The following is a 25,178-nucleotide window of genomic DNA, read 5'->3' on the forward strand; positions in this document are numbered from 1 at the left end:
ACTGGGGACATTGGTGGTGAAGAATGTGCACTGGTGGAGGGATGGGTGTTCGCTCATTGTATGACTGAAACTCAAACATGAAAGTTTTGTAACCGCATCTCATGGTGATTCAATTTAAAAATAAAAATAAATAAAAAAGAAACACGGGACCTTGAAGACAGAACTTGTGAAAATTCCAGGCCCCAGGTACTTGCTCTCATGTGTAGCAGCCCACAGGCGGACACAAAGGTCCTGGCATTAGGCACTCCCCATAAGAGTGCTCTCAGATTGTGGGTAGGGCTGAGCTTAGCTGAGGAGTGCAGTTGCCAAGAGGTAATGTCACTCTGCTGCTGCTCCAGGAGAAGGCTGCTGCAAGCTGGGGACTGCGGCTGAATTCGCTCAAAGAGCCTGTAAGGTTAAGAGGCCTTGAGAGAAGTTGGAGACCCAGGATGGGAGTCTAGAGGGGGAGTCCCCTGGGAAAGCGCAGACAGTCACAGTTGCTCTGACTCCTGTAAGTACAGTAAGAGCCCTCAGACAGAGCCACAAGCAGGTGAGAGCATGCAACCATAGAGGAAAGAGTCTCGAGGGACCCAGGCCTGCTAGAGGGCAAAGGGGCCCTTGGAAGGAACTACAGTGTGCATTTCCAATAAAGGATGTTCAATTCCTACAGTGTGCATTTCCAATAAAGGATGTTCAATTCCCCCCCCCCCCCCAAAACACACACACACAAACACACACACACATAGAAACACACACACACACACAACCTCCAGCTGCCCCCAAAGCTTCTCTCCCCCCTTGACTGCTTCCACTCTGGGACACAGACCCCCAGGATGGACCCCACTGTTCCACAAGTACAAGAGAGGGCAGCCCCCAAGCCTGGCCCCAGGCTAGGACTCCTGATTCGTGTTGAATCAGCAGGATTTGGCGGGCTGGGCCTGGCCGGCAGGAGAGGACGGTACACTGTTTCACACAGGTGAAGGTAGGAGCTTCTGGGCAGAGTTCCAGCTGAGGCCTTGCATGCTGTGTTCTTTCCTGTCCATCCTCCATGAGGCCTGGCCAGGTTCTTCAGGTAGCAGAGTTTGTGGTGAAACTGGAAAGAAAATGAGTGGTCTCCTTGACGAAACTTAAGCATGGTTCCCAGGAATGACCAAGATTGGTGTGTGAGGGCCGCTCAGGACTTACTTCTGACTGTGCACAGGGATCACTCTTGGTAGGCTTCAGGGACCACCCCAGACTCCAGGGATCAAACCCAGGTTGGCATGCGCAAGGCAAATGTCCTACCCATTGTCCTATCAGCCCTCTAACCACCTTTGCATCAGTCTCTACAAACAGGAGCAAAACCAACCAACTCTCCAGCCTGAGTGTCGGCGTCCCGTAAGTTATGGGAAACAAGGATGACTAGCTTCAGGGTCAGCTGCACAAGGGTCAGAGATGGAATCAAGAAACGAAATGCAGGGGCCAAAAACTCCATCTAAACGGATCTACTCCAAGAGATGAAGCGATTCGTGTGCAAAACCTGACCACAAGGAAAGACTTCCTCCCGGGATGGGGTAGCAGGCACCAGACTGACTCTCCACATTTAAGCGGACAACCATCACCACAACCATGACAACAGAAATAAATGTGTGATAGGACAGTTTTGACCGGTCTTCAAACCACAGCAGTTCCTGAGACCTGGCCCACAAATGGGGCGAATCCTGTTTTTCTTCAGTTTGCAGAAGAGCAGCAGCTCTGCAGGCTGGAGTTGAGGAGGCCAGAAAGGCCCACTGGATGAGACACAGGGGGAGTGAGATCCCAGAAGAGGAATGTGGGAGTTGTGGATTCTGATCCTTGAGAGGTTAGGGACAGACGACTGAGGTCTCTTCCAAGGGTGCTCTGAGACGAACGAGGACCCAAGGGGCTCACGCCCAGTCAGGAAAGATGTTCATTCTCATGAACCAGGCTGATGGGCCTTGCAAGTAAACTCTCAAGGCCTGGATTCAGGAGTTCTAAACAGTCGACCTGAGGCAGCTCTGGTTTACCCTGACAAATCTTTCTTTTTTCTTTGATTGAATCACCATGAATAACAAAGATCTTTGAGATTGAGTTTCAGGAATCTATTGTTCCAACACCAAGCACTTTCCCCTGTCCCATTGTCCTAGTATTTTCATGGGGTTTTTATTTGTTTGTTTGTTTGTTTGTTTGTTTTTACTTTGAGGGTCAGGGGTTCCTCCTGGCGCTGCACTCAGGAATTACTCCTGGCAATGTTTGGAGGACCATACGGGATGCTGGGAATTGAACTCTGATCGGCCACATGCAAGGCAAACACCCTCCCCACTGTACTATCACTCCAGGCCCTATCCTAGTATTTTCTTCCTAACGTATAGCCTCTATATAGAATAACCAAAATATGGAAACAGCCTGAGAAATCTTAATATAAAGACTTGAAAGGCTTGAACTCTTGTTAAGTACGTTAACTTAGAAACAAAACAAAATTGAAGAGGGTGGTTGTGTATGTCTGTGTGTGTATCCGAGAGAGAGAGAGAGAGAGAGATAGGTAGCACCCACAAAGTAAAATTCACTGTTTAACATCTAAGACACTCATGCATTCAAAGAACAATGAATCACAGTGAAGAGAAATATAACCAATGTAAACTGAACCAGAGGTGATGTAAATATTTAAAATTCACAGGCAAGGGTGTTAGAATGGTTATTTTCTTTGTATTCCTCTGAAATAAAACACACTAACAGTGCACAAGGAAGATGATTTCTATTTGTTTGCTTTGGGGCCTTACCCGATGATGCGATGATGCTCAGGGTTACTCTTGGCTCTGCACTCAGAAATTACTCCTGATGGTGCTTGGGGAAACAAGTGGGAAGCTGGAGGTCAAACCCAGGTCAGCCACAAGCAAGGCAAGCTCCTACTCCCTGTTCTATTTCTCCACGCCCTGGAAGATAATTTTTTTTCTTTTTGGCTTTTTTGGTCACACCTGGTGATGCTCAGGGGTTAGTCCTGGTTCTGCACTCAGGAATGACTCTTGGTGGTGCTTCGGGGTCCCTATGGGATGCTGGGAATCGAACCCAGGTCAGTCGCATAAAGGCAAATCCTCTCCCCATGGTACTATCGCTCCGGCCCCTGAAAGATAATTTTTAAAGACCCAGATATAATTTCTAAAGTTCTAAAGATAAAAACTATCGTGTTTTAGATTTTTTTAAAAAAAAATACCAAGTTAGGAGTTTCAGATACTAGAGAAGAAAATATTAATAAACATACAGATCTCCAAACAGAGATCAACCTAAATAAAATACAGAGAAAAATAACTTTTAAAATAAAAAATGGAATAAAATGACTGGCCTAGCAGATGGGTGACTGAAGTCTCCAAAGAAAAGGAGGAGGGGGGAAATGACTTTGAAAAGCCAATGAAAGAAAAATATTTAAATTCAGTAAACAAAGAAGTCATCTCAATGAACCCCAACACAAAAAAATCTGCATGAGAGCACATATTAATAGTTCAAGACTAACAATAGTGAAAAAAAAATTCAAAGCAGCAGAAAGAAATTTTTTTTTCCTACAGGGAAGCAGAGATAATGAGAACTGCGGTTTCCTTTATGAAAACAATGCCAGAGAAATCTTGAAATGATTGTCTTTCAAGTATCAGGTGGGGCGCTGTTTACCTAAAATTGAAGGTGAGATAAAAACCAGTTCTTGACCTACAAAAATGAAGCAACATCAACAGCAGGCCTGTACTACAAGAAACAAAGTCCGCAGACAGAAGGGAAATATCATCTGTGGACGTTGTTTGGACTTTGTTTCCAAATAAAAAATCAGAATGAAGAGCAAGGTGAATGTAACTGTATGGGTCACTGTCACTGTCACTGTCCTCCCGCTGTTCATCGATTTGCTCGAGCGGGCCCAGTAACATTGTGAGACTTGTTACTGTGTTTGGCATATCAAATATATCAAGGGTAGCTTGCCAGGCTTTGCCATGCGGGCAAGATACTCTCAGTAACTTGCTGGGCACTATGAGAGGGGCAAAGGAATCGAACTCAGGTTGGCTGTGTTGGCCACATGCAAGGCAAACGCCCTACCCACTGTGCTACCGCTCCAGCCTATCTGTGTGGGTAATATGTTTTAATTTTATTGGTAGTATTTCCTCTCAGAGAGCCCAGCAAGCTACTGAGAGTATCTCGCCCACACAGTAGAGCCTGGCAAGCTACCCGTGGCATATTCGATATGCCAAAAACAGTAACAATAACGGGTCTCATTCCCCCGACACTGAAAGAGCCTCCAATACAGTAGCATTGGAAAGGATGAGTAAGGAGAGGCTGCTAAAATCTCAGGGCTGGGATGAATAGAGACATTACTGGCACCCGCTAGAGCAAATCGATGAACAATGGGATGACAGTGATACAGTGATGGTTTTATTATTTAAATCTATTCCAACAGAAACATTTAAATAAAAATGATACCAGTGCATTTGACATACATGCAATATACACAAAGTGAAATGCAGAGTTAGAGCAATAGTGTAGCAGGGAGGGAGGTTGACTTGCATGCATGTGGCTGACCTGGGGTTGATCCCCAACATCCCATATACATACCCAGAGTCCTTCCAGGAGTGAGCCCTGAGTCTGGAGCTAGGAATATACCCTGATCACTGCCAGGACCAAAAAAAAAAAGTCAAATGCATTATTGAAAGAATGAGAAAAATGAAAGTAAATACTTGTTAGTCTTCTGTCAGATATAATAAGGAATATTACTTGAAGCGATAGCACAGCGGGTAGGGCGTTCGCCTTACACGCAGCCAACATGGCCGACCCGAGTTCGATTCCTCCGCCCCTCTCGGAGAGCCCGGCAAGCTACCGAGTCGATATGCCAGACACAGTAACAACAAAGTCTCCACTGGAGACGTTACTGGGCCCGCTCGAGCAAATCGACTATCAACGGGAGGGCCTTTACCTTTACCTTTTACTTGAAGAAAATACTATCTCCAAGTAATGCAAATTCAAGATAAAGATAGTACTGTAGCACTATAGCACTGTCCTCCAGTGTTCATCATTTGCTCGAGCAGGCACCAATAACGTCTCCATTTTGAGACTTGTTACTGTGTCTGGCATATCAAATACGCCACAGGGAGCTTGCCAGGCACCATGAGAGGTGAGGAGCACATTGGTCAGTCTCGCTTCTTACCTCAGATGTTAGGAGCCTCCAGTATGCTCATGACATCTGAGGTAAGATGTAGTAATCTGTTTTCTGGCTTGGAGGCCCTGAGTCCAAATTGAAGTCAAGACATAGATTGAGTTGGCCGTATTCATAAATATGAATAATATTAATACTTATTTTGGGGGGCTAGAGCCATAGCACAGTGGGTAGGGTGTTTGCCTTGCACATGGCCAACCGAGGTTTGAAATATAGCCATAGCACAGCAGTAAGGTGTTTGCCTTGCGTGCAGCCAGCCCGACCGAGCTGGGTTCGATTCCTCTGCTCCTCTCAGAGAGCCCAGCAAGCTACCGAGAGTATCTCGCCCACACGGCAAAGCCTGGCAAGCTACCCATGACGTATTTGATATGCCAGACACAGTAACAACAAGTCTCAAAATGGAGATGTTACTGGGCCTGCTCGAGCAAATCGTTGAACAACGGGAGGACAGTGACAGTGAAAGAAAGATAAATATTCTAAGTTTCAAATGGACTACAAAAGTATAAGCCAAATATTATTAGTAATAAGCCAAAATAAAAGAATAAAAATACTCAAGTCAGATAAAAGAAGAAACAAAAAGAGGGAAAAAGAGAACAAAGAACAGAGAGGATAAGTAAAGACAGCAAAATTCAATAAATCGGTATATTTAAGCTTATGTAAATCATCTTTGTGTCCGCCCACATATGAGATGGTCAGACTTCTTCCTCAAGACCCTGAACAATCAGTTTGGGGCTCTTCGTGTTCCTAGAACGAGCAGACGCCATTGGGCTACACTAGCACGCGAGAGGGACTAATGGAGACGTTACTGGTGCCTGCTCCAGCAAACCAATGAGTAACAGGATGTCAAGTGATCAAGTGAAATATACCAATAACCTATGGCCAAAGGGTCATCAGGCCCAACCAAAGGAGACTGCCATGCTGAATTTGAAAATAAAACAAAGAGTCACGTGACCAAAGCTCCATGTACAGCAAGTAGGGTGCCTGCTTGAATGCTACTGACGTGGGTTCAATCCTTTGCACTTCATATAGTTTTCCAAGCACCTCCAGGAATGATGCCTGAACTGGAAATAAGCACTGAGTTCCATGCTGGATGTGGCCCCAAAGACAAAATAATAATAAGACTAAATAAAAAAGACTCAAAATTACACACACACACACACACACACACATATACACTCACACACATATAGACTTCAGGTGTGCAGAAAGATGGAAAAATATATGCCCTATTAATGCTAAAACAGAAAAGAAAGAAAATATCAAAGACCATTTCACAAAGTTAAATAGGGTAGATTCATCAAAATAACTAACATAACAACTCTAAACTTTCACCAACAATAAATGAATCACAACCTCAAAGAATTACAAGAGAAAATAAAGAAATCTACAATAATAGTTAGAAATTTTTAATAGCACTCTTAATAATTCGAAGAACAAATACACAGAAAAAATAGTAGACCGTAGACACTTTGAATAATATTCTCAATTGATCAGACTTAACAAATATTGGTCATTCTTCCAACAACAGTTGGAAGGCAGAAATTGATAAAATGCAGCACTCTTACAAAAGCAGGCAAAAAATGATAAAACAATAGCTATCGATACATTAGAAACAGAGGGAAAAAAAACTTCAACATTTTCATGATTTGATTTCAAACAATACATCAAAAAGAGAATATATCATAACCAAATGAATTTCTAGTAGTAACTGAAAATTCTAGTCGTAATTGAAAGGAATTAATAATTGAAAGAGTCTCCTGCCCCCGCGCCTGGCTCTCCTCGCCGGGGCCTCTTGGAGGGGAGCGGGTTGAGCTTTCCTCCCCGCCCCGACCAGGGCTTCGGCAGCCGAAGACCTCCAGGACCAGCCACCACCATGCTGAGACCACTCTCCGCACACCTGAAGGTACCGGCAGAGGAACAAAGGCACGCGGGTTCCCGGGGCTGAGATCTCCAAGCCTTCTTGGATCGGGGCTGAGCATCCTCCACCCAGATCTTCCAAATTCCAGTAGGCGGGGTCACACCCACCAACTGGCCTCCTGGCGCCGTGTAATCCCATCAACGGCCAAGACTCAGAGACTATAAAATCTAGCTCCCGGAAGTGAGCGGGCACATTCGCGGCCGCACAACATCTTATTATCTCGTTCCTACTTTGTACAACCTGGCAGGCTACTGAATGTAACCTGCCCACACGGCAGAGTCTGGAAAACTCCCCGTGGTGTACCCAATATGCCAAATACCAGTAACAATGAAGGGTCTCATTCTCCTAACTCTGAAAGAGCCTTGAATATGGCACTTTTTTTAAAAAAAATCTCAGGGCTAGGATGAAGGAGACGTTACTGGGGCCTGCTCGAGGCAATTGACCAATAACAGGATGGTTGTGATTGATTGAATTGAAAGGAAAGAAAAGATTAGTGAGGCTGGAGTTATAATCACTGGATAGGGTACTTGCTTTTCACACATCCAATCAAGATTTGATCCCCAGAATCCCATGTGAATTTTATTTTATTCAATCTACAATCTAAGTAAATCATACAGTCCCCAAGCATAGTCAGAAGTTATCTTTGAACTCAGAGTGGGGTGTGGCCCAAACCCTCTCAGCCCCAGCCCCAAAAAGGAATGAAAAATTGGTGTAAAATTAGAAAACCAATTGTGATTTTCCATATTAGTAAATTAAAAGCTAAACACATATGTGAGCGAACATCTCAGTAAAATCACCAAATGAATTAAATAAAATTCAACATCCATTTCTGACAGTCATTGACCGCAAACTAGCAACGGAAGCAGGGCTAAATCTGACAAAGGCCGTGAACAAAATTCTCAGTCAACTTAGTACTTAGTAGTGAAAGGTTGAAAGCTTTTCCTGGAAAATGAGGAAAGAGCCAAGGATGTCAGCTTTCACCACTTTTATTCAACAGTGTATGGGAGATTCGACTGAGGTTGACAGGCAGGGAAAAGAATTTAAAGGCATGAAGTTTGAAAAGAAAGAAGTGAAACTGTATTCTGTTGATAGATGGGATGATTTTTCTATCCCATGTATTGGTAATTTATTTGCTGCAAAGCCAGAGAATAAGCAGTAAATTCTTTGCCAACTATGTGGAGTCTCCCAGAAGCACTCAACTCTCCTCTAATAATGCAAAGGTAGCAGAAGATAATATAACAAACGGCATGAAATGTATCAACAAAGTGTTATTTACAAAAAACAGGCAGGAGACCAGATTCCATTCAAGGGTCATGGTTTGCCGGCTACTCCTCTGTAGTGAAGATAGATGGATTCTACAAACACTTTCTAGTAAAACATAATAATTAGATTTTCTTTATATATATATATTTTTTTAAACGAATCAACATGAGAAACAGTTACAGACTTACAAACTTTCGTGATTATATTTCAGTCATGCAATGTTCGAGTACCCTTCCTTCCACCAGTACCCATTCTCCACCACCAATGTTCCCAGTATCCCTCCCGCCACCCCCACCCCATCCCCTCTCCACCACCCGCCTCTATGACAGGCACAGTTCCTTTTAACTCTCTCTCTTTTGAGTGTCAGGGTTTGCAATACAGGTAGTAAGTGGCCATCATGCTTGGTCCATAGTCTACTTTCAGCACACATCTCCCATCCCGAGCGAGCCCTCCAGCATCCTTTACTTGGTTGTCCCTTCTCCATCCCTGCTGCCTTTTCCCCAGCATGTGAGGCCGGCTTCCAAGCCGTGGAACAATCCTCCTGGCCCTTATCTCTATTATCCTTGGGTGTTAGTCTCCCGTTCTGTTACTTTATATTCCACAAATGAGTGCAGTCATCCTAACTAGATTTTTAAAGGCTAAAGGATAGATCAACATACAAAGATGCACATTCTAGCTCACTTTTCCACGTTCCCCCATGAACCTGCACCTCGCTTGATTGCTTGCTTGTCTTATGTTTCCTTGCTTACTTCCACTCCGGAGAAGCCTGTGTTCTCTCTAGAATGTGGACTTCGCCCTCTCTCTCTCCCCTCACATCAAAATCACAATCACAATCACAACCATCCTGTTATTCGTCGATTGCCTCGAGCAGGCCCCAGTAATGTCTCATTCGTCCTAGCCCTGAGATTTTATTTTTTAAAAAAGTGCCATACTCAAGGCTCTTTCAGAGTTAGGAGAATGAGACCCTTCATTGTTACTGGTATTTGGCATATTCGGTATGTCACGGGGAGTTTGCCAGACTCTGCCATGTGGGCAGGTTACATTCAGTAGCCTGCCAGTTTGTCCAACGTAGGAATGAGATGATAAGATGTCGTGTGGCCGCAAATGCGGCCGCACGCTTCCGGGAGCTGAGTGTGATAATCTCTGGATCCTGGCCGTTGTTGGGGTTACATGGCAGTTGGTGGGTGTAGCTGTCTAGCTACTGGCAGGTCCAGTCCCAAACCGTGCAGGCTTGGAGATCTCAGCCCCGGGTCCCACACACCTGGGTTCCTCTTCCAGTTCTTTTATGCAGGAGGCTCATCCAAGTGTGTGGAGAGCGGTCCCAGCATGGCCTTGGCTGGGGCCCAGAGGTATTCAGCTGTTGGGCCCACATTGAAATAAGTTTCAATAAAAACTTTCTTGCCTCACCGTTTCACATCCTCCACAGATCCTTTTCTGTGAGGGAAGGAGAAAGAACCAAAAGCCCTATGCCCAGGTTAGGACTCCCCTGAGATGGGCCAGGCATTTCCTGAACACTGGAGACCAGGGTGGGTTGAGCACAGAGGTGGGTACACTTTCTAAGTCGACCTCTTCTTCTCCCCTCTTTATAAGCCATTAGCAACATTTCTAAGTCTCAATAAAACTATCTTGCTTCCCACATACATACCAAAAGACAAACAAGCAAACAAACAAAAAAAACCCCACTCTTCCACTAAGACAGAATAAGGCTAAGATGCCAATTTCACCCAGGGTTCGATCCCCAATATCCCATAAGGTCCCCCCATGCACCACCAGGAGCAATTTCTGAGAACAGAGCCAGGGGTAACCCGAGCATCACTGTATGAGACCCAAAACCAAAAACCAACAACAAAAAAATCAGACAATAATGAAAAACGAAAAAACTATGTTTGGGGTGAACAATAGGACAGGGGTTAGGGTGCTTGCCTTGCATGCAGCCGACCGGGGTTCTATCCCCCGTGCACCATATTGTCCCCTGAGTACCACAGGAGTGATCCCTGAGTGCAAAGCCAGGAGTAAGCCCTGAGCATTGCCAGGCGTGGCCCCAAAACAAAACAAAACAAGACAGAAAAATTATGTTGAAAGTTGGAAGCAAACACAAGAGCAGGAGCTAAGAAAAGAGACTGAGACTGGTCCCCAGCCAACAAAGACGGAGACATTGAACCTACCTCATGGCAAGGTCCTGAATTCGAATGGCAACATTCATGGTCCTAAAAGTGGACGCTCCTCCACATAAAAACCCGGGGTAGTAGCTAGCCCTGCCTGAGCTCCAGTTCTTCGGAGGGCCAGGAACGTCTGTGGACCCAGCCAGGCCGCCCTGGCCTTCTTCCTCCTAGGACCAGGTGATAGTTAATGGTGTGGGTGCTGCGCTGGAGGGCATTCATGAAGCTGCCCAGGGAGGGGGTGATGAGCCGGGGTCAGGGGCAAGCACTTCCCCAACCTCTGCTCTGGCCAGCAACACCCCTGGGAACTTGGCTGGGCCCACGCGCCTCATCTCCAGAAGGCGGGATTGTGTCATTGGCACCAAACACACAAAGTCTGCCGAAGCTGTGAGTTCCGGTCCTATAGAATTTCTGCTGCTCTCCTGACACTTTCGATTGCGTCCTGTCCACCAGCGGCACCCCCCATCCCCACTCTCTGACACGCAGAAAACTGTGTTCTGCTAGCACCTGCTTTTTTGCTTGATTCATTTTTTTAAGTTAGAGGGGGGTCCTCACTTAATTTTTTTTGTGGGGAGGGGTCAGTCATATAATGTTTCAACACCCATCTCTTCACCAGTGTACATATCCCATCACCAATGTCCCCAGTTTCCCTCCTTCACTCCTTATCTCTATGGCAGGCCTTCCCTTCCCTTCCCTTCCCTTCCTTTCCCTTCCCTTCCCTTCCCTTCCCTTCCCTTCCCTTCCCTTCCCTTCCCTTCCCTTCCCTTCCCTTCCCTTCCCTTCCCTTCCCTTCCCTTCCCTCTCTGTCACTTTCCATCTCTGTTTCTGTATCTCTCTGTCTCTCTCTTCCTCTCCTCTCCCCTCTTCTTTCTGTCTCTCTGTGTCTCTGTTTCTGTCTCTCTCCTCTCCTCTCTCTCTCCTCTCTCCCTCCTCCTCTCCTCTCCTCTCCTCTCCTCTCCTCTCCTCTCCTCTCCTCTCCTCTCCTCTCCTCTCCCCTCCCCTCCCCTCCCCTCCCCTCCCCTCCCCTCCCCTCCCCTCCCCTCCCCTCTCCTCTCCTCTCCTCTCCTCTCCTCTCCTCTCCTCTCCTCTCCTCTCCTCTCCTCTCCTCTCCTTTCCTCCTCTCCTTTCCTCTTCTCTGTCTCTGGTTCTCTCTCTCTCTCTCTCTCTCTCTCTCTCTCTCTCTCTCTCTCTCTGTCTCTCCTCCCCTCTATGCCCCCTTTTGGGTTTGCAATACTGACACTGAAAGGTCATCAGGTCTACCCCAGTATAACAATAATTGGTCATCAGGTCTACCCCAGTATAACAATAGTTGGAAATGATCATTTTGGACTGAAACTAAGTGTTGAGAGTAAGTAAAGGGATATACCTGATTCCCTGCTCCTTTCCTATGCAACTCCAGGACAGATGGCAACCAGATCAAAGTTTCCCGGCATCTTTAATTAAACTTCACCAGCTCCTTCTTCCTAGACAACGTTCCCCCGTCGCCGCGGTCACATAGTTTATGATCTTTCCAGGGCGAGCGCCGGGGCGAAAAGAAGAGGCAGAGACGCCGTAAACAAACAATCGCCCGTGGCATTCGACTTGGGAGATGAGACTGTCACCGGAGAAATAGTACAAATAAAAGTAAAAAATGGCCTTCGCGCCAGTACACAGGGGCTTGTGTTCAGCGTCTATTGGAGATCTGGAAAAGTTCTCCGAGGGCTTTCAGGGGAGGAGAAATGTGACCCTGAGACATTAACTCTACAGACGTGCTTCTGCCAGGCAGGCAGAGTTTCTGCCACACCAGGTGGCACTGAGGAAGCTGCAAAGAATCCTCAGGCATTATTTGCTTTGTCCCATTCGAGGCTGAGCCAAAAGTGCCCTATGGGTGGGTCACTACAACAAAACCCACGCTAGACCATTAGGTGATTTTTCTCTTTGCACTTTCCCTTCTAATCTCCTTTCCAGTCATGCCCTATGTGTGGACACTAGAGTAAGTGTTACATATACACCTGTGAGACATCAGTGTTCCCATATTCCAAGTGTCAGGCAGGCAAAGGTAATGGTCTACTCCAAGCTAACATTTTAGTTTTTGCTTTTTGGGTCACCCCCCGGCGATGCTCAGGGATTACTCCTGGCTCATGTACTCAGGAATTACTCCTGGCGGTGCTCGGGGGACCATATGGGATGCTAGGAATCGAACCCGGGTCGGCCACGTGCACCCTACCTGCTGTGCTATTGCTCCAGCCCCTCAACCTGAGTTTCTGATGCATGAAACACATACCAAATGAACACTGGTGAGAAGTTCCTAACTCAGGCACCACCTACACACACCCACATATACACATCACATGTGCTTCTGTGCATGCTGCCCCCTGGGAGGACTCCAGGACTTATCTTCATTCCTGGGCCTCTATACCAAGGATCCCCGTCACAGTCCCCCTGGGTAAACACTGATTCATTTGAGCCAATCTGGGAGATTTCAATCTCCTACCTCAACTGGGCTCCAGTGGCCAAATGAGAGAGTGGGAATCTGTGATCAGTGATTCATGGAAATTTTCTTCACTATTAAAAGAAAAAAAGAAGAAGAAAAATCTGTAGAAGAAAGGTAAGGAGACAGTGCCTGTCTGTTTGCTTTTAAATATCAGCCATTCCTAGGTTTTTGTCTATATCTGTTTTCACAACCCACTCATTTTATATGACCTGTCACTGTCACTGTCACTGTCCTCCCATTGTTCATCGATTTGCTCGAGCAGGCCCAGTAATGTCTCCATTGTGACACTTGTTACTGTATTTGGCATATCGAATACATCACGGAGAGCTTGCCAGGCTTTGCCGCATGGGCAAGATACTCTTAGTAGCTTGCCGGGCTATCCAAGAAGGGAGTAGGAATGAAACCTGGGTTGGCCAGGTCAGCCACGTGCAAGGCAAACATCCTACCCACTGTGCTATCGCTCCAACCCTTACATGATCTAATGCTTCATTTTATGCCTTTTCTATCTGAGCATGGTAGAGACGGGGAAAAACAGTATTCAAGGAAAGATCTTTACAGAGATGAGAATGCAAAACCCCTACAACCAGAGCCTCCAAGACTTTTGTTTGTAATGCACACATTTCCAAAAACACAAAAAAGAGATTCTTGGGGTTAATTACAGCTGTCCAGACCTCAAAGGTTGTGTGAGAAGTTCATTCTTTTCTAGATCAAAACCCTCATCTGGAAAATAGGGATATTGAGAAATTCTTCCCTTCTTTTGGGATGCTCAAAGGAAACAATGCCAGCTTCTTGCACCAGCCATGGCACAGAATGTCCAGTCAGTAAGTAATAAAGAGAAGGAGCATTTTGTAAATACTAGTTAGGTGTTCGGTACCAAGAGTATCAAGTCTTTGCTGACATTGGCCCTTTGAACTACTAATACATGCACACACTTCTATCATACCTCTTTATAGATGGAAACACTATTTCTGATAGAGAGTCTGTCACTTGGCCATTGCTCCTTAGAGTGTGGATGATCTTAAATATAAAGTAACATAATGGGAGACTATGACGGGTTCATTCCCCTGACCCTGAAGGAGCCTCCAATGTGGCACTTGCTAAAATCTCAGGGCTAGGACGAACGGAGACGTTACTCGTGCCTGCTCAAGGAAATCAATGAACAACAGAATGACAGTGATACAGTGAACGGGAGACTAACACCCAAGGATAACAGACATTAGGGCCAGGAGGATCGCTCCACGGCTTAGAAGCTGGATTCACATGCTGGGGGGAAAGGCAGCTGGGAGAAGGGACCACCAAGTAAAGGATGCTTGGAGGGCTCACTTGGGATGGGAGATGCATGCTGAAAGTAAAATATGGACCAAACATGATGGTCACTTAGTACCTGTATTGCAAACCATAACACCCCAAAGGAGAGACAGAGAAAGAGGGAATGTGCTTGCCACAGAGGTGGGGGAGTAGGAGGATGGAAGGGGGTGGCAGAAAGGATACTGGGAACATTGGTGGTGGAGAATGGGCACTGCTGGATGGATGGGTACTCGATCATTGTATGACTGAGAGGTAATTATGAAAGTTTGTAAGTCTGTAACTGTATCTCACGGTAATGATTCATTTAAAAAGTTTTTAAAAAAGGAAGTAATGGGCCGAAGAGAAGGTAACACACTTGCTTCACATACAGCCCACCCACTTCAATCCTCAGCACCACATATAGTTCTACCACCACCAGGAAAGACCCCACAAGGGGCTGAAGCAATAGCACAGTGGGTAAGGCATTTGCCTTGCACGTGGCCGACATGGGTTCGATTCCCAGCATCCCATATGGTCCCCTGAGCACCACCAGGGTGATACCTGAGTGCAGTGCCAGGAGTGATCCCTGTGCATCACCCGGTGTGACACAAAAATTTAAAAAATTTTTTAATTAATTTAATTTTAGTTAAAAAATTAAAATTAAAAAAAATGAGCACAGATCAAGGAGTGATCTCTGAGTAACACTAGGCATGTGACCCAATCACTCCTCCCCCCATAAGGAAAGTACTGGAATCCCAGCTTCAGCCTCACTGTGCTCCCTTCTATCTGCCGCTCACCCTTAACTACTGCTCATTTTCTGGCCCTGTTTGGGAAGCACAGGCCTCGATAGAGAAGCATCTCATGCCACACGGGAGAGATACGTCTTAGACTGCCTCTTGCTGTTTCCCTCTAAGTAACAACTGGATTCCCTTCCTTTTTTAAAAAAATTACTTTAGAGAAAAGTTTTGTGATTTAGGTCTTTCCTCAATTCAGGTCCCTGTTCATCGCATCTGGTGTCACTGCAGTTGCCTGGGCCCTGGGATTGGGGCTGAGTCGTACCCATGAAGAGGCTCCCAAAAGGCCTCCCTCTCGTCTCCTCTATTGGGTCTGAATGAGCAGGTCCCTTCTAACTGAAATTCTACAAAAAGGAAAAGGCAAACCACTTCAATTAGAAAGAGCAAAGTGCAATGACAACGAGTGGGCGTAACAGCTGAGTCAAGCCCGAATACATAAATTAAAATATATATAGATATGTATATGTATTGCCCACAAGTCTCATACATATCAGAATTATTTCCTTCCATGGTGCTTCGCAATGCTCTGGCCCATTGAGGCAGAAAATTGATTCACTGCTTGGCCCAGATGCATTGTGCTGGTTATTCTATAATCCATGGCGATCTTAATTGATGTAGTTCTGCCTGTGTGTGGTGGGACACGTAACACCGACCTCAACTCTGAGAAGTGCTTCTCCTGTAGGGAAATGAGCCAATCTGAGTACCACACTGAAGAACTTCGTCACATCATTTCTCCAGACTTCCCTCAAATCCAAACCATTGTTTTGCGCATTTAGGAAGCCTAGATGTTGCTCCTTAAAGGGAAGATGGTTGGGTGTTCAATTCCCCTGATCACAGGAAGGAATCACTTAAAAGGTTGCGTTGGATTCTTTCCCCCACAGACATCGAATTCTGAATTTGCAGTGAAGACTTGCAGCTGGCCTCTTCGACATCCATGTCCAACTCCTTTCCAGCCATGGATGGATGTGGAAGCTTCTCTTTCCATTTCCCATTCTCGGTCTTTGAATCTCCTGCCCTCATACCAGGCTGTCTTCACCGGGACCCCCTCAAAAGAGGGGGGGTTGAGTTTCCCTCCCCGCCCCAAGCAGAACTTGGGCAGCTGAAAACCTCCAGAACGCAGCTATAGCCATGCTCAAGGTCACTCTCTACTCACTCGAATGAGCCTCCCCCATGAAGGAACCAACAGGGAACACAGGTATGTGGTACCCATGGCTAAGATCTCCAAGCCTGCTCAGATTGGGACTGGGCCTCCTCCACCCAGATTCCCAGTTTTCCAGTAGCTTGGCAATCACACCCACAAACCGCCCCTGGTGCCATGTAATCTCATCAATGGCCAAGATCCGGAGAATATAAAACAAAGCTCCCAGAAGACAGCCACACGGTATTTCCTGGAGTGTGCCACCCCAAAAGCCTCCGTCCCTCTCGGTGAGCCCAGCAAGCTACCAAGAGTATCCTGCCCGTCCAGCAGAGCCTGGCAAGTTACCTGTGACGTACTCGATAAGCCAAAAGCAATAACAATGACAGTCCTCATTCCTTTGACCCTGAAAGAGTCTCCGATATGTCATCAGGCTACACTAGCAGGTGACAGGGATAGATGGAGACATTACTGGCGCCTGCTCAAGCAAATCAATGAACAACAGGATGACAGTGACAGTGACAATGACAAGCCTTTGAGAAAGTGAATAGTGGGACTTGCCAGAAATACGGAGGGTAAATGGAGTCTCTTCCCTGAATCTGGTGTGGGAGACGTTAGCCTTGGATTGACCCAAGGGCCAGGTAGCAAATACAAAAGGAAAGGATGCTTTGGGTGAGGCGGGGGAATAACAGAGAAGTCAGAGAGCCAGAGTCACAGTACAGGATTAAAGTGCTGACTTTGCATATAGCCAACCCTGGTTCAATTCCTGCTACTAAGATCAATCCTGAGTGGAGAGTCAGGAGTGGTCTCTAAACAGGGTATGGCCCCAAACCTCCCCCCTCTAACCATCACAAAAAAATAGGGATTTCCCCCCCGCCCACATGTCACTGTCCTCCCATTATTCATCGATTTGCTCCGAGCAGGCACCAGTAATGTCACAACAAATTGTGAGACTTATTGTTACTGTTTTTAACATATCGAATACATCACAGGTAGCTTGCCAGGCTTTGCCATGTGGGCAAGATACTCTCGGTAGCTTGATGGGCTGTCCAAGAGGGGCAGAGGAATCGAACCCGGGTCAGCCATGTACAAGGCAAACACCCTACCCACTGTGCTATCACTCCAGCCCCACATGAGAAAAATTTTTTAAGTAAATAAATAAATAAATAAAACAGAGAAGGTAGAGAGTGACGTTATGTAAGAAATAAAAACTCAACTCTTGAGAGTTCTGTGTTACCTCCCAGGACAGTTGGAGGTGAGATCAGAAACTGGAGGATTGTGGAAGCAAATCCATTGACTTTTTCCTCCCTAGGACAAAATGGTCGAAGGCCGGAAAGAGCTGGTGCCTCAGTGCTCCTTAATCACTTAATCACTTAACTTCCTGTTAGTCGTCGATTTGCTCGAGCGGGCGCCAGTAACGTCTCCATTTGTCCCTGTCGTGTGCTAGTGTAGCCCAATGGCATCTGTTCGCTCTGGGAACATGAAGAGCCTCAAACCCATCGTTCATGATCTTGACGAAGAAGTCTGACCATCTGATAGGTGGGAGGCCACGCGGTCTTTTGACATCACGTGGAATCCAGTCGGTAACGGCTCTTGTCCAGTGGTCGTCTTTAAATCTCATTACGTGACAAGCCCATCTGATTTTTGACACCTTAGCAAATGAGACAGCGTCCCTGATTCTTGATCGTCGACGGATGTCGGAACTCCAGATTCTTTCTCTCATTTGAGTGAAACGTGATATTCCAAGCATAGCTTTTTCTATTCTTCTTTGGGAGACCTGAATAGCGTTCTCATCTTGTTTGCGTAGCGCCCAGGTCTCTGAGGCATATGTTAATGCAGGAAGAACAGTGGAATCAAAGAGATGTGCCCGGAGCCGGAGGTTCTTCGTCCTCTTAGCTATTTCTTCGACGTTCTTGAAGGCGTTCCAAGCCGCTCTCTTCCTCCTGCGCAGCTTGGGTGCCAAGTCATTTGTCACGTTGACTTCTCGACCTAGGTACACATAGCTGTTGCATTCGGAGATGGTCGTTCCGTTGAGAGCGAATGGGGCGTCAGGAACGAGGCTGTTTCTCATAAACAATGTCTTCATAAGATTCAGCTGTAGTCCTACCTTTCCACACTCACGGTCAAAGTCGGCCAGCATTTGTGCCGCTTGGCTGATGTTTGGTGTTATTAAAACAATGTTATCAGCAAAGCGGAGGTGGTGTAGTTGCCGACCATCAATCTTCACTCCCATTCCTTCCCATTCCAGTCGTCGCATGATGTTCTCGAGGGTGGCACTGAAGAGTTTCGGTGAAATGGTATCACCCTGCCACACCCCTCTCTTGACATCAACGATCACTTCTTTGTAGAATGGTGAGATCCTGGTAGTGAATCCGCAATACAGCTCACGGAGGATCCTGATGTATTGGGCTTGAATGCCCTGATTGGCTAGGGCTTCAATGACCGCTTCCATCTCAACAGAATCAAAGGCCTTCTTTAAGTCAATGACGTTAAACGAGAAACCTCAATGAGCTTGGTTATCATGTGGATATGGTCGATGGTGCTGAATCCTTTGCGGAACCCGGCTTGCTCGCATGGTTGTCCTTCATCTAGTGCTCTGCCAATCCTATTCAGGATGACTCGAGCGAACAACTTGTAGATGACAGACAATAGGCAGATCGGGCGATAGTTGCCAATGTCATGGATGTCTCCCTTCTTGAACAGTAGTACGGTCCTGCTGGTTTTCCATTGGGACGGAAACTTGCATTCAGACAGGTAGCGAGTGAAGAGCCGAGCCAGTGTATTGATTAGTACTGACGGCAGGTTCTTCAGGTGTTCAGGTCTGACCTTGTCTGGGCCGGGTGCTGTTTGTTTCTTTACTGATGAAATGGTGGTCAGTGCTCCTAAAGGAGGGCATCTCCTTCTCTTTTGGATTTGAGCAAACAGAAGGAGCTGATGTGCGTGGCTGGTGAGGTTCCCCTCCAGAAGAGCCAACTATTCCACTCCTCTGCTCAGACACCAGCAAGAGCTCAGCCCTGAGTCTCTGCAGCCCGAGGCTGGATTCAAATCCAGTGGCAGTAGTCTGCCACTACAGGAAACTGGCCAGCCCTCCCGCTCCTGCACTCTTCATGCAGTCTCAAGTGACAGCACATTCCTTCCTGGTTATTTAGATGCCATAATGGCACCATTTATGAGAAGTGACCAGGCAGAGTCTCCTGCCACTGCACCTGGCTGTCCTCACTGGGGCCCCTTGGAGTGGGGGGCGGGTTGAGTTTCCCTCCCCGCCACGAGCAGAGCCCCAGCAGCTGAAGACCTCCAGAACCAGCCACAGCCATGCTGAGACCACTCTCCACACATCCGGACAAGTCTCATGCATGAAGGAACCGGCAGAGGAACCCAGGCATGTGGGTCCCAGGGCTGAGATCTCCAAGCCTGCTCGGATCGGGACTGGACCTTCTCCACCCAGAACCCCCATCTTCCAGTAGGTAGGTGTCACACCCACCAGCTGCCACCAGTGCCAGGTTGGTCCCATCAACGGCCAAGACCCAGAGACTATAAAACCCAGTTCCCGGACATCTTATTATCTCGATCTTCTTTGGAGAACCTGGCAGGCTACCAAAAGTATCCTGCCCGTCCGACAGAGTCTGGCAAACTTCCCGTGTCATACTTCATATGCCAAATACCAGTAACAATGATGGGTCTCATTCTCCTAAAGAGCATTGAATATGGCTCTTTTAAAATCTAAAATCTCAGGGCTATAAAGAAGGAGACGTTACTGGTGCCTGCTCGAGGCAATCAATGAACAACAGGATGATCGTGATTATGATGAGAAGTGACCAGTGCCCTGAAGCCTCTTCATATAAAATGGATAGAAAGGCAGTGTTAAGAGAGTTTCATTCACCTGTGAGATACCATATGTCACTGTCACTGTCCTCCTGTTGTTCATCGATTTGCTCAAGTGGAACCAGTAACATGTCCATTGTGACACTTGTTACTGTGTTTGGAATATCGAATATGAAGACACCATATATATATTTTTTAAATTTTCTGGAGCTGGAGTGATAATACAGCAGGTGGGGTTCTTGCTTGCAAGAGGCTAGCCTGGTTCAATTCCCCACACTACATAGGGTCCCCTGAGTCTCTCCAGGAGTGATCTTTGAGCACAGAGTCAGGAGTCAATCCTGAGGATTTTTGGGTGTGACCCCAAAACAGAATTAAGAAAAGTTCTGTGTCAATTTTTGAGAGTATGTGTCAACTATAGATACTGACTTTGATTTAAGATTTACTTCCTCTCTAGATCACATCTATGCTGCACAATACCTACTTTATCCTGCTACCCCTACACCCTCATCTTAAATTTACACAGAAATTGTTTCCAGGGACCAAAAAGATAACAAGGTTATGTTACTTTCCTTGCATACAGTGGATCCCAGCTTTATCCCTAGCACTGCACTTGGTCCCCAGTGCATCATCATGAGTGATCCCTGAGCACAGAGCCAGACATAAGCCCCGAGTACTACAATATGCAGCTCGTGAAATTTTTCCCTTCTTTTTACAAACAAGTTAAATGCAGCCACTTCCAAACTGATTCACATGCACAGGAGGTTAAGTGGTTATAATTAATGCATTGACCCTACTTGATTATACATATAATCTCCATTTGTTTAAAAATGAAGAACATGCCCTAACACAAAAGAGTCTGAGGGACCTGAAATAGGTTAGAAGAACAGCTGTTATGTGACAAAGAAAAATTACCAGGATATCAGGACCCATTCTGCTTCAATGCTCACCTTTTTAAAGGGCCTCCTAGAACATAAGATACCAAACAAAGGCTTCTAGTTAAGGCATTTTGGCATTGGCATCTCTTCATTAATCATTCCATGCCACAAACATCTACTGGTGTGGTAGACAACCCAACAGAGAACTGAGATAGGAAAGTTTGAAGGTGCATTTATGAGTCATGGATTTCAATAGTACTTTGTTCTATACTGTGGGAGGTAAAATAGTATTTTTTAAAAAACATATAAACATACATAAATACATATAGTTGTGTCATGATTTAAGTCCTGAAGCAAATTCAAAATACTTACCTGTATTATCTAGGTATTCTAAAATAAGTATTATAGGATGTAACACTACCAGGGCAAGACTATTTATTGCTTTACCTATATCTCCAGAGTTGTTCCTCAAATAAGGTAAGCACTTAATATATATATTTGAAAGAATAAATGTCCATTCTTTGGAAATATAATGCACAACAGAATGGGCTCTCTTTTCAAAATTAAATGGTGCTGAGAAAATTAATAGGCTATAAAGTAAAAGAACTGGATACCTATGTCATACTGCGATCAAAAATAAATTGCAGAGAGATAAAATGTCTGGATACAGCCTTCTCTTTTGCTGTCTCTAATCTATTCCTAGTACCAAAGTGATCTTTCTACAGCACACAAGTGGTCATCTCTTTCCTGTTTAAATCCTTGTGAGGCTTTCCCACTGCATTGCTATGAAAGTTTCAAATGATAAAAATCCTACAGCACACCCAAGGGCTCAGCCTGCCACTCTGGGTCACCTGCCCTCCTTTGGCACCATTAGGATGGACACTATTCCCTCCTCCTCCAAGGTTGCAAGATTCCTTCCTTTGGAAATGCCACCCCACACAAACTTAGAAAATGAAGTGATCATTCCCCAACTTTCAAATGGGATTTTAGGAGTTGTTGTTGTTGTTGTTGTTGTTGTTGTTGTTGTTGTTGTTGTTGCATCACATCCAGAGATGCTCAGCAGTTACTCTTGGTTCTGCACTCAGAAATCATTTCTGGCGGTGCTTGGCGGACCACATGGGATGCTGGGGATCGAACCCAGGTCAGTCACGTGCAAGGCAAATGCCCTCCCTGCTATGCTATCGGGAGGACAAATTCTTCTTATTCCAATGGGGGAATTCTCCTGAGACTGAGCCTGGCTCCCGGGGTTTCCTCTCACCAGGGTGTAGCCTGAGACACCCCGTGGTTTCAATCAAACATGGACCAAGGTATTCGACTGATGATCTGTGCTCTTCAATGCCAGCCAGGTCACAGAAACAAAGCCAGAAGATGGCTTCCGGAGTCAAATAGGTTAAAAAAAAATAAGTGCAGAATGCCAGCCTGAATCTTGAAGCAAGAGAGGACTTTAGTGGGACACTTGGGAGAATGTGCCAAGGTGAGGCTGTGGCTATTGTTAATCTCCTCATTTGGCAGCTTCCACTCTGGTTATGTAAGAGAAAGCCCTTGCTGTGCAGGCAATGCCCTTTAAGCACTATCAAGCGAAGAAGCATTAGCTCTATTTCCCATTTTTTAAACATTTGAAGGGAAAACTACACACACACACACTTATATGCACTTAACAGACTGGAGTAGACTGAATGTGGGCTAGCGTATGAAATAGGAAAAGTAATAACATATGAACATTTGGAAATCTAGGTCTGTAGAAATTCCCTCTTCTGTTTTTGTAATTTTTCACTAAAAGATTCTTCTTAAGCTCATGGTACATACCCTTGCTGCAAAAAGTCATACAAAGCAGTGCTTTTCTTAAGCATCTTATCCAGTGTTTTCCAAAGGTACCGTCTTCCAAAACCCTAATAATACACTGTCACAACCAGTAGAATGACAGTGAGGCAATCAGAACAGAAAGATTTTTCCATCCCAGAAAACCTTTTCTCTGATACATGGCTTTCCACTCACAGACCTTCTCTAGCCTACATCAATCATGAACGTACTGTATTTCCATACTATGCTCATTTCCAGAACCCTGCAAAAATGAAATCACAGTGCTTATAAGATCTTGGGGTTCGTTTTTCCCACCCAGCATTATTCTTTGCAGATTCATCTAGGTCGTGGTAACCATATTTAGTCTGCTCCTTTCTACTCCTGAGATATATTCCATAACTTCTCTTCTTAACTATGGGTGGTAGCATCCAGGGTCAAGCAAATGGATGTGGAAGTCATAATGAATTTGTTTTGAAATAAGGTTATTATTTACGAGCAGTAAATATTTGATTTTCTGTACCAGAGTCAGGCAAAACAAATTATCAAGAGAAGGGGGGTCCAGATGGAAAATGTTCGATATGCCCTCTACTATGGTATGGATGGACTAATTGGTTTCAGGGTTCAGAACTAGTTGGTAAGGCTAGAGAGGTAGTACAGTGGGTAGGGTGCTTACCTTGCATGAAGCTAACTCAAGTTCGATCCCAGGCATCCCATCTGATCACCTGAGCACTGCCAGAAAGGAAACCTAAACACAGAGTCGGGAGTAAAGCCTGAGCACTGCTGGGTGTGGCCCAAAAATAACAAGCTATTTTGTGACTTTCAAATAATTTTTTTAATGAACTAAACTACCACAAGCATAAATCATAAATGTATAGGTTTTTGCCAACTATGCATCAAATATAAGTCAAATAACCAGATGGAGCTTAGCTAAATGCCAAAGAAGGTAACTGCTGTGTTAAATAGCAATTGAGAATTTAGTTTAAGAAGCAACTGCCAAAATGTTTCAAAATGCAGCTACACCATTTTGTAGACTTCATGAGTGACTCAGCTTCTTTCTATCCTTATTAGCCTTCCTAGTGTGAGTTTTTGAAATTTATCTCTAATAGTCCTATTGTGTCTCTCAGTGTGGATGAATCTGTATTTCCCTGACAGCAAAGTCATATACCTTTGCATAAGCTTATTTGCCATCTCTAAAGTCCCTTTAGTTCTACCCATGCTCTAAATAAAGAGATTAGTAAAGTAAAGTAAAGTAAAGTAAAGGCCCTCCCGTTGATCATCGATTTGATCGAGCAGGCCCAGTAACGTCTCCATTGGAGACTTTGTTGTTACTGTGTCTGGCATATCGAATACGTCAAGGGGAGCTTGCCAGGCTCTGCCATGTGGGCGAGATACTCTCGGTAGCTTGCCGGGCTCTCCGAGAGGGGCAGAGGAATCGAACTCGGGTCGGCCATGTTGGCTGCGTGCAAGGCAAACGCCCTACCCGCTGTGCTATCGCTCCAGCCCAATAAAGAGATTGTCCTTTTTTATTTCATTTTATTTTATTTTTTGCTTTTTGGAACACACCCGGTGATGATATACAGGGGTTACTCCTGGCTCTGCACTCAGGAGTTACTCCTGGCAGAGTTCAGGGGACCATATGGGATGCTGGGAATCGAACCCTGGTCGATCGCATGCAAGGCAAACGCCCCACCCGCTGTGCTATCTCTCCAGCTCCCAAGATTGTCCTTTTAATGTTGAGTTTCAGGCACCTTTCTGTATTTGTGGCCCTAGTCATTTACTGAATACATGCCTTGAAATTATTTTCCCCTATTTAAAAATAATTCCTCTTGTTAACAGCTACAACAAATATTAAACATCGCCCAAGTCACAAGAAGAACAATACACAACTTCACATTCAGAGCCTAGTTACAGCACTTGCTGTTACCAAATACAAACTATTTGGCTTTCCATTGAGAATGAGAAAGTATATCAAAAAGTAATGAATGATGCTCTAGCAACAGACGAAACAAACACTTAAACCAGGCTTACTTACAGCAGTTATTTTTAAATTACCAGACAATATTTAAAATAATTATGAGTAATATGCTAAAGGCGCTAATAAAAAAAAAGTCATCAAGACCCAAGAATAGAGAAATGAAATAGAAAGATAAAAACTCAAAAAAGAGAATAAAAATAATTGCTAGAAATAAAAACTACCAACAGAAGTGAGGTATTCTGATAGACCTAACAGTCCAGGAAAAGACAAGGACAGAATCAGAGAGCTTAAATATAGGTCAATAAAACCTTGTCAAACTAAATTATAACTATTATTAAAAAGGACACAGACCTTTTAGGAGCTCTGCGATAATTTTGAAATCTATGTTATATGATAAATGAAATATCACAAGAAAAAGGAATGGAGAATACATCTTTCAAGTGATGATGCTTAAGACGCATAAATAGAAAGAAAGTTCCAGCTATGGCTATATTAGTAATGGTTTTTCAGACTACT

Source organism: Sorex fumeus, unplaced genomic scaffold (assembly GCF_029834395.1).
Source record: "Sorex fumeus unplaced genomic scaffold, SorFum_2.1 ptg000166l, whole genome shotgun sequence".
NCBI classification, from domain to species: domain Eukaryota; kingdom Metazoa; phylum Chordata; class Mammalia; order Eulipotyphla; family Soricidae; genus Sorex; species Sorex fumeus.